Source organism: Triticum urartu, chromosome 7 (genome assembly GCF_003073215.2).
Source record: "Triticum urartu cultivar G1812 chromosome 7, Tu2.1, whole genome shotgun sequence".
Lineage (NCBI taxonomy): Eukaryota > Viridiplantae > Streptophyta > Magnoliopsida > Poales > Poaceae > Triticum > Triticum urartu.
Window position 1 is genome coordinate 389,607,178 of NC_053028.1, and position 9,516 is coordinate 389,616,693.

Consider the following 9,516-nt stretch of genomic DNA (forward strand, 5'->3'; position numbering starts at 1 on the left):
GCTATAAAAACTAGTAAAGTACACATCAATAACATGTATATCAAATATACCATTGTTCACTTTGCCATCCTTCTTATCCGCCAAGTATCTAGGGCAGTTCCACTTCCAGTGACTATTTCCTTTGCAGTAGAAGCACTCAGTTTCAGGCTTGGGTCTAGCTTTGGGCTTCTTCATGGGAGTGGCAACTTGCTTGCCATTCTTCTTGAAGTTCCCTTTCTTTCCCTTTCCCTTTTACTTGAAACTAGTGGTCTTGTCAACCATCAACACTTGATGCTTTTTCTTGATTTCTACCTTCGCCAATTTCAGCATCGTGAAGAGCTTCGGGAATCGTTTCCGTTATCCCTTGCATATTATAGTTCATCACGAAGTTCTAGTAACTTGGTGATAGTGACTAGAGAACTCTGTCAGTCACTATCTTATCGGGAAGATTAACTCCCACTTGATTCAAGTGATTGTAGTACTCAGACATTCTGAGCACATGCTCACTCGTTGAGCTATTCTCCTCCATCTTGTAGGCAAAGTACTGTCAGAGGTCTCATACCTCTTGACACGGGCATGAGTATGAGATACCAATTTCAACTCTAGGAACATCTTATATGCTCCATGGCGTTCAAAACATTTTTGAAGTCCTGGTTCTAAGCCGTAAAGCATGGTGCACTAAACTGTCAAGTAGTCATCATACCGAGCTTGTCAAACATTCATAACGTCTGCATCTGCTCTTGCAATAGGTCTGTCACCTAGCAGTGCATCAAGGACATAATTCTTCTGTGCAGCAATGAGGATAATCCTCAGATCACGGACCAAGTCCGCATCATTGCTACTAACATCTTTCAACATAGTTTTTCTCTAGGAACATATCAAAATAAACGGGGAGCATCATCGCAAGCTATTAATCTACAACATAGTTATGAAAATACTAGCAGGACTAAGTTCATGATAAATTAAAGTTCAATTTAATCATATTACTTAAGAACTCCCACTTAGATAGATATCCCTCTAGTCATCTAAGTGATCACATGATCCATATCAACTAAACCATGTCCGATCATCATGTGAGATGGAGTAGTTTTCAATGGTGAACATCACTATGTTGCTCATATCTACTATATGATTCACGCTCGACCTTTCGGTCTCCAGTGTTCTGAGACCATATCTGCATATGCTAGGCTCGTCAAGTTTAACCCGAGTATTCCGCGTGTGCAAAACTGGCTTGCACCCGTTGTATGTGAACGTAGAGCTTATCACACCCGATCATCACGTGGTGTCTCAGCACGAAGAACTGTGGCAATGGTGCATACTCAGGGAGAAGACTTATACCTTGAAATTTAGTGAGATATGATCTTATAATGCTACCGCCGAACTAAGCAAAATAAGATTCATAAAGGATAAACATCATATGCAATCAAAATATGTGACATGATATGGCCATCATCATCTTGTGCTTTTGATCTCCATCTCCAAAGTAGCGTCATGATCTCCATCATCACCGGCATGACACCATGATCGCCATCATCTTGATCTCTATCAACGTGTCGTCATATGGTCGTCTCGCCAACTATTACTTTTGCAACTATTGCTATCGCATAGCGATGAAGTAAAGTAATTATTTGGCGCTTGCATATGCAATAAAGAGACAACCATAAGGCTTCTTCCAGTTGCCGATAACTTCAACAAAACATGATCATCGCATACAACAATTTATATCTCATCATGTCTTGAACATATTACATCACAACATGCCCTACAAAAACAAGTTAGACGTCCTCTACTTTGTTGTTGCAAGTTTTACATGGCTGCTACGGGCTGAGCAAGAATCGTTCTTACCTGCGCATCAAAAACCACAATGCGGTATAGTGATTGCTTTTTGATCTTCAGAAAGAACCCTATTCATTGAATCCAATTCAACTAAAGCTGGAGAAACAGACTCCCAGTAGCCACCTGTGTGCAAAGCACGTCGGTAGAACCAGTCTCGCGTAAGCGTACGCGTAATGTCAGTCTGGGCCGCTTCATCCAACAATGCCGCTGAATCAAGAATCAACCAGTGACGGCAAGAAATATGTATATACCCACGCCCATAAGTCCTTTGTGTTCTACTCGTGCATATAACATCTATGCATAAACCTGGCTCTAATGCCACTGTTGGGGAACGCAGTAATTTCAAAAAATTTCCTACGCACACGCAAGATCATGGTGATGCATAGCAACGAGAGGGGAGAGTGTTGTCCACGTACCCTCGTAGACCATAAGAGGAAGTGTTATGAGAACGCGGTTGATGTAGTCGTACGTCTTCACGATCCGACCGATCCAAATACCGAACGTACGACACCTCCGTGTTTAGCACACGTCAGCTCGGGGACGTCCCACGGACTCCGATCCAACAGAGCTTCGAGGGAGAATTCTGTCAGCACGACGGCGTGATGATGGTGATGATGATGCTACCGACGCAGGGCTTCACCTAAGCACTGCTACAATACGACCGAGGTGGCTTATGGTGGAGGGGGGCACCACACATGGCTAAAAGATCAACTGATCAATTTGTGTGTTCTAGGGTGCCCCCTGTCGGTGTCAAAACCGGCGGATCTCGGGTAGGGGTCCTGAACTGTGCGTCTAAGGTCGAGGGTAACAGGAGACAGGGACACGATGTTTACCCAGGTTCGGGCCCTCTCTATGGAGGTAATACCCTACGTCCTGCTTGATTGATATTGATGAATATGAGTATTACAAGAGTGGATCTACCACGAGATCGTAATGGCTAAACCCTCGAGGCCTAGCTTGTATGGCTATGGTAATGAATCTCTCTCCTCCGGACTAAGTCCTCTGGTTTATATAGACACCGGGAGGATATAGGGTTACACAAGGTCGGTTACAGAGAAAGGAATCTACATGTTTGGTTGCCAAGCTTGCCCTCCACGCCAAGGAGAGTCCCATCCGAACACGGGGCAGTCTTCGGTCTTCATGTTCTTTACATCCCATCAGTCCGGCCCATGGCTAACAGGCCGGACGCCCGAGGACCCCTTAGTCCAGGACTCCCTCAGTAGCCCGTGAACCTGGCTTCAATGACAAGGTATCCGGCGCGTAGATCTGTCTTCGGCATTGCAAGGCGGGTTCCTCCTTCCGAACTCCAAGATAGTCTTCGGACGCTTTGATCGTGTCCGGACCTGTAACACACACACCACACACAACCGCAGAGAGGAAATAATAATCCACAAGTCCAATATGCTAACAACTTTTTACAACATGACATCATGTCTGCACGATCATAATTTCGAACCTTTCTTCATTTGTTGCTCCACGTTTCGAGACGCTGTTGCCATTGGCACATCTTGTCGAAGTAGAGATCGTGTCCCCTTATTGTGGGATTTTCATCAATGCAGGTGTGGGTAACACAACTGTGCCGTTTACACAACCCTTGGTGTCGGTGGGAACGTCACCTATGGGATCACAAGAATCCCGACTACGGTTGCGGGGCGCGGGGTCGTGAGAAGAGCGGATCAAACAGATAGCACACGGTTCGTTTAGCCAGGTTCGGGCCGCGGGGATGTGTAAAACCCTACTCCTGCTTTGGTGGATTGTATATCTGTGTTCTTGAGCTAGCTATGGGGCGTGAGGAGCTCCAAAAAGCCGAATCCTCCTCCTGGTCGCCTCGAGCCTCCTTTTATAGGAAAGGGGTTGCCACAGTAGTACCAGGAGGTGTAAAGGGAACAGTGATGTGAGGTTATCCCTCGCATTACATGACAAGGCACATTTAATGCGTCTTGCCTAGGTGTCCTTGCTTTATCGAGGACGGGGTAGAGCCCTGTCTCGTCCGTCGCCGCTCCCTCTCGTGTCGACACGCGCCCTGGCCAGCGGCGCCCGCGGTGCCATGTAGGCAGGCAGGCAGCTGAGGTGGCGCAGTGGTGGGTCTCCATGAAGATCTGCATGCCGCCACGCAGGTGCCTGCCCAGCTGGTTGGGTCGGCAGCTGCATGCGAACGACGGTGGAGGTTTGACTGGTGTGGGCCTGATGGTGGCCCAACGGGTGTTCTTGGCAGGGGCCTTGCCGGGGCCCCGGCAAGGGTCTTGCCGTGGCGCCTGCTGTCATCCCCGGCAAGGCTCTTGCCGGGGACCTTGTGGTCCTCCTTGGCTAGGATCCCGCCAAGGATCATCATCTTCTGAAGGGTGTATCTGATCTCGAATGTCTTCACAAAGATCTGCATGCCACCACGGGGATGTCTCCCGAATCCTTGCCCCATGGGGCGGTGGACTCAAGGGTGACTCACTCCGTAGGTGTGGGGCGAGCTGCCACGGCAAGGGTCTTGCCGGGTTTGCTAAAACCGCCTCCCGGCAAGGATCTTGCCGGGGGGTCCGCTTCGTCCCCTTTGCTCTTTGTGGTCTTGGTCTTGGCGTCGTTCTGCTTCTCCTGATCTTCGGCCTTACCTTGGCTCACCTCCCTTGCCTTGCTCGGTGTGGTGGTGCATGTGGCTCAGACTGTCCGTGCACAGTTATAGGGGTACAAAAAGTGTACCCCTCTTTTTGTACACCGACAGGAGCCCCCGGGCCTGGGCCACACGTAAGCGCAATCGCCTCGTTGGGCTAGGCCCAAAAACGGTGCGCGGGCAGGCTGGGCGGTTTTTACCGCGGTAAGTCTCTTCGCGCGCTGCGCTTCCCATGCTTCCCGCGCGTGGCGCTGCGTGGGAAGGCGTGTGTGACGTGGGCGGCATGCGTGGGATTGCTTCCCGCGGGCATGCGTCACATCACAGTTAATGTGAAAGGAGGCGGCCCGCGTTTTTCCCCCATAAGAAGGAATAACCGTGGGCGCGCTGCTCACTTTCTCCTCTTCCCTCGTGCCTTTTCCGATCTCAGAGCCGCCGTTCCCTTTCTTCCTTCCTTCCCAAGCTTTCGCTGTCGCCCGCTGCCACTGCTTTGCATCCCCCTTCCTCAGCCCTCTGAACTTCTTGGTCGCCATGGCTCCCAAATCCGCCAAGGGCAAGGGGGTGGCTAAGGGCGCCGGGACGGTGGAGCCGCCGGAGAGCGCGCAGTCGGGGGACCGGACGAAGTCCGCCTTCTTCTTCCCCTCGACGGTTGATGTCCAAGAGATCCGGGCCTCCTTCAAGCCCCTATGGGGAGTGAAGACGGGGGGAGAGGATTCGGGACACCCGGCGACGTGCATCATTCCTGCTGCTTGCGCTGATCCTGCCTCAAATCGGTACCCCTTCTTCGTTGATTACTTTTCTTGTTGGTTATGCCCTCCTTTCTCTGATTTCTTCTGCGACGTTATGCGCACCTTTGGCTTTCGCCTCTTGGATTTTACTCCGAATGCGGTTGCGTGCATGGCTTTCTTCGCGCATCTTTGCGAAGGCTTTGCCGGGGTGCAGCCCAACACGGCGCTCTTCCGCCATTACTTCTTCCCTCGAATCCAGCCGGGAGGAGCCGTCTCTGGTTGCGTCACCTGGATCCCAAGATCCAAGGGGGCGTACCCGGATGGTGCCGTGAAGGAGAGGTGGGAGGAATGGCGTGGCCGGTGGTGCTGGATTGAGGATGAAAACCCGCCGAAATTCTGTAAGGTCCGCCGAGTGCCTCCGGTCCACGGCAGCGATTGGAGCGATGTCGACGCCGCCGATGGGAGGCTCACCGTCGCCACCACCAGGATTCTCTGGCTCACCCAGGCCGGACTCACCCTTGAGATGATTGGGGCGGACTTCATTCGCCACCGGATCGCCCCGTTGCACAGCAAGGGGAGGCCAGCTTGGCTCTTTACGAACCCGGCTGACATTATTCGACTCCGCCCCGGCCTCGATCACAACTTCACAGTGCTGGCGCATGCCCACTTCTGCCAGCGGCTTTTCCAGCTTGATGTGTGTCGCGATGGCGAGGTCGAGCGGACTCGCAAGACCGCGAGGGCTGCCGCAAAGGTTGGCAAGGCCCTTAAGGGGCCATTTTTCAAGCTGCCAGCGGGGGTGGTCCCATTGTGCAACAATTCATGTCGGTCCGAGATCATCACCATGATGCCGGACTGTAATGCGCACTGCCCTGTCCCGAGCTGGAAGGAGCCGAAGGTCGAGGATGTGCAGCAATTCTTCGACACCCTGATCGAGGTGTACGTCAATGCCGACGCCGAGCGGTGGCTTATCATGGACACCACCCAGGCAGAGCTAGACTACATCGCCACTAGGGTGAGGGAGGCACAACTTGCCATGGAGGCCGGCAGTGCCGGGGGCGTGGAGGACATGGCCGCAACGGCGGCGGAGGAAGAGGAGCTCTCCCGGTGGGCGGGGGCCTCCGGGGAGGTCAGCAGCGCCAACACTGGATCTCCGCTTGTCGAAGACACGACCGACGAGTCATCGAGGGAGGAGGAGGACGCGGCGGCGGGCTCGACGCCAACCAGGGGAAGAGGGCGAGTCCCGCGGCGGGCTGGCTCCGGTGAGCCGGTCCGGCCCGGCAGGGCTGCGCGGCCTCAATTGACCCTGGGGGGTCTGGGCGCCACACGAGGGCCACGGCAGCCAAGAGGCTGACGAAGGCCGCTGAGAAGAAGAAGACAACAGCCCGTTCCTCATCCGGGCGCACACAAACCCCGCCGCCTCCTTCGCCTCCTCCGGCAGGTGTCGACTCGGATGATGATGTGGAGCTCCCTTTTGATCTCGGGCCTCTCAGCCTGGAGAGGAAAAGGAAACTGGTGGAAGAGGAGGAGATGGATGACGAGTAAGTTCTCCGTTCCTTACTGTCATTTCCATTTCCTCGAATTGGGTCGCTTGTCTTGATCCATTTTTTCTTCCGTAGGGAGACAGAGACGTTGGCCCAGAGGGTGAAGAGGGCGACGACCTTGGCGAGCAGCCAGCCCCCGGCTGGGGCTTCAAAGACACCACTGGTGGTGCTGAGCAGCCCGGACAGTAGCCCCTGGCGCATCCCCCAACGTAAGTTCGTCACCCTCTTCTTACTCAACATGTGGTAGGTGCTTGATGCCATGATGCTGACCTTGCCGGGTTTGCAGGAGGGGAGCGGCAGCAGGAGGAGGAGCCACAGAGGGCCACTCCTAACACACCACCCCCATCGACTACGCCATCGCGGGAGGTGTCCCCGGCAAGGGCATCAGGCATGGAGCCCACACCCATGGAGGAAGAGGGGAACTTGGGCGCTGGTGGCTCTGCCATGGCACCAAATGCTGGCGAAGAGGGGACTTCTGCTTCATAGCCTGGCACTGGCGAGTCGCCTGTCCTTCGTCTTTGTTTTTCGCTTATTCTTTTCTTGGCTTCATTGCTCCCGTTGCTGCGCAGGCCCTCCTTCAACAGGTATGGAGGACGTGGATACCGTTGCTGGGAACATTGCTGAGGAGGCCGCCAAGGATGCTGCCGAGGACACCGCGGCGGGGGCCGCCAAGGCGACCGGCGAGGCTTCTGCCGAGGGCACCAGCGGTGGACCTGCCGGTGGGGCCGGCAAGGCCTCCGCCGAGGAAGAGGTGGTGGGTGACCAGCCTCCCTCCTCCTCAACCTCAGGCCACGGCAGGTATCTGAAGGTGGGCGACGATCTCTTCGTCCACCTCCCAGGGGCGTCAAGCCGGGCGCCCCCCGAAGGGGAAGTTTTCGACGGCGAGGTGCTTGCCGCCACCGGGCTCGAGGTGGTTGATGAACCGGGCGTTGGTGGCGACGGTTCTCCAGAAGAGCAGCTTTTCTGGGCCATGGGGGCCAATTTCCGGAAGCTCCAAGTGCTCTACCTGTGCTCGCCTGGACAAGGTCAAGTCCAGGATGGCAACGATGGACAACGCGGAGGTGGACTTCAAGGCGCGTGTTGCCAAGACGCAGACCTGGTTCCACCAGGCTCGCGAGGAGCAGAGGGCCTTTCAGGAGAAATTGGCCGAGCGCGATGTGGAGCTCACCATGAAGATGGCCGACATCGAGAAGGCCCAGGAAAAGGCGGCGAACTTGGCTGCCGCGGCCGAGGCCTCCCGGAAGCAGCATCAAGCCACCTTGGATTCCAAGGAAGAGGACCTCACCGCGCGTGTGGCGAAGCTTGCCGCATTGCTCCGTGGCAAGGATGAGGAGCTCGAGGCCCTTGTCGCGCGGCGGACTCGCAAGCTGGAGCAGAGGCACAAGGAGGCACTCGATGCCCAGGCTCTGGCCATGCCGGCAAGGTAAGGGAGTTGGAGGTGGCGCAGGACGAGCTGAAGGAGTAGGCCCTCAAGCTGTCCAGCGAGAAGAGCACGCTCAATAGCGCCTTGGTGGAGGCGCAAGGAGCGGTCATCAGCAGGGCTGGGGAGCTCTCCAAAGCACAAAACTCCGTCAGAGACCTCAAGCTGAAGCTGGAGGATCTCAAGAAGATGTTGTCGGAGAGCAGGGCTCGGGAGGAGACCTTGACCAGGAGCCTGGAGGAGGAGAAGCAGCTGCGGGCGAACGAGGCCGCCCCCCACCAGGATTATGTGGCGGGCGAGAACAGATGGATCAGCCGCCTGGAGGAGGTCGCCGGCAGGGTCACATCGCAGTTGGCCACCATGGGGATTCCACACGTGAGGTACGCCCCTGAGCGCAGCGGGACCGTCAACACCAAGTTGACCCTGTTCTTCGAGGGCGTCCTCGGAGCCTTGGCGTATCTTCACTCCAACAGGACGGCCACGCTGGCCGAGGAGGCCCGGTGACTTTGCTGGAGGGTCGTGACCAAGGTCCTCACCAAGACGGCGTACTGGAATCCCGATCTTGACTTCGCGGCCGCGATGAAGAGCTTGCCGGATGGTGCTGACCTCTTGGTGCTCAAGGGGCGCATCTAGCCCATCACCGACTGCATCGACGAAATCAAGAGGGTGGAAGGCCAGCGCCGGGATTAGGCATCCCGTTCTTCTTCGCCGCTGCGGGTTCCCGACCAAGACAAATTTTATCTTTAGTTAGAACCGCAGCTATGATGTGATGATATATGACTTTGAAGTACTCTTAATTTTCATGCATGTTATTTCCCCGTTCGATTCCTCTTTGTATGCGTGCCCTACGTCGATCGGGAAGGCTTGTCGGTGCGGAAGCCCCTAGCGGCGTTTTGGGGATGGATCCCCATGGCCAGCCGGGTACGCATGCTGCCGGACGAGCCACCTTTCCGTTCTGAACGCGGCCGCTCGAACTGTCGAGCTTGACTCGAGTCAGAATCGGGGGCGTTGCAGATCGCGGAAGGCTACTCTGCCATTCTCGACGCAGCCGCTTGAGCTGTTGAGCGGACTCGAAACAGGGCAAGGGCGTTGCCAATCGTGGTAGAGCCCCCTGGCGTGCAGGTTTCTCATACAAAGCAAATATCTTCGGGGGGAATAACCTCAAATAAGAAGGGTAGCACAAATAAGGGTTCAGTGCAACTTATCTTCTGTTTGCAATCACTCGAGTGTCGATCTTCTAGCCTCCTTTCTTCTTCAAGGGTCACGAAGATGAAGGAGTGCCGGGCTAACTGCTAGAGCCGATTCTCACAACTGCACCCCCTACCTGGCGCGCCAAAGATGTCGGTAGGAACGACACCTATGGGATCACAAGAATCCCTACTACGGTTGCGGGGCGCGGGGTCGTGAGAAGAGTGG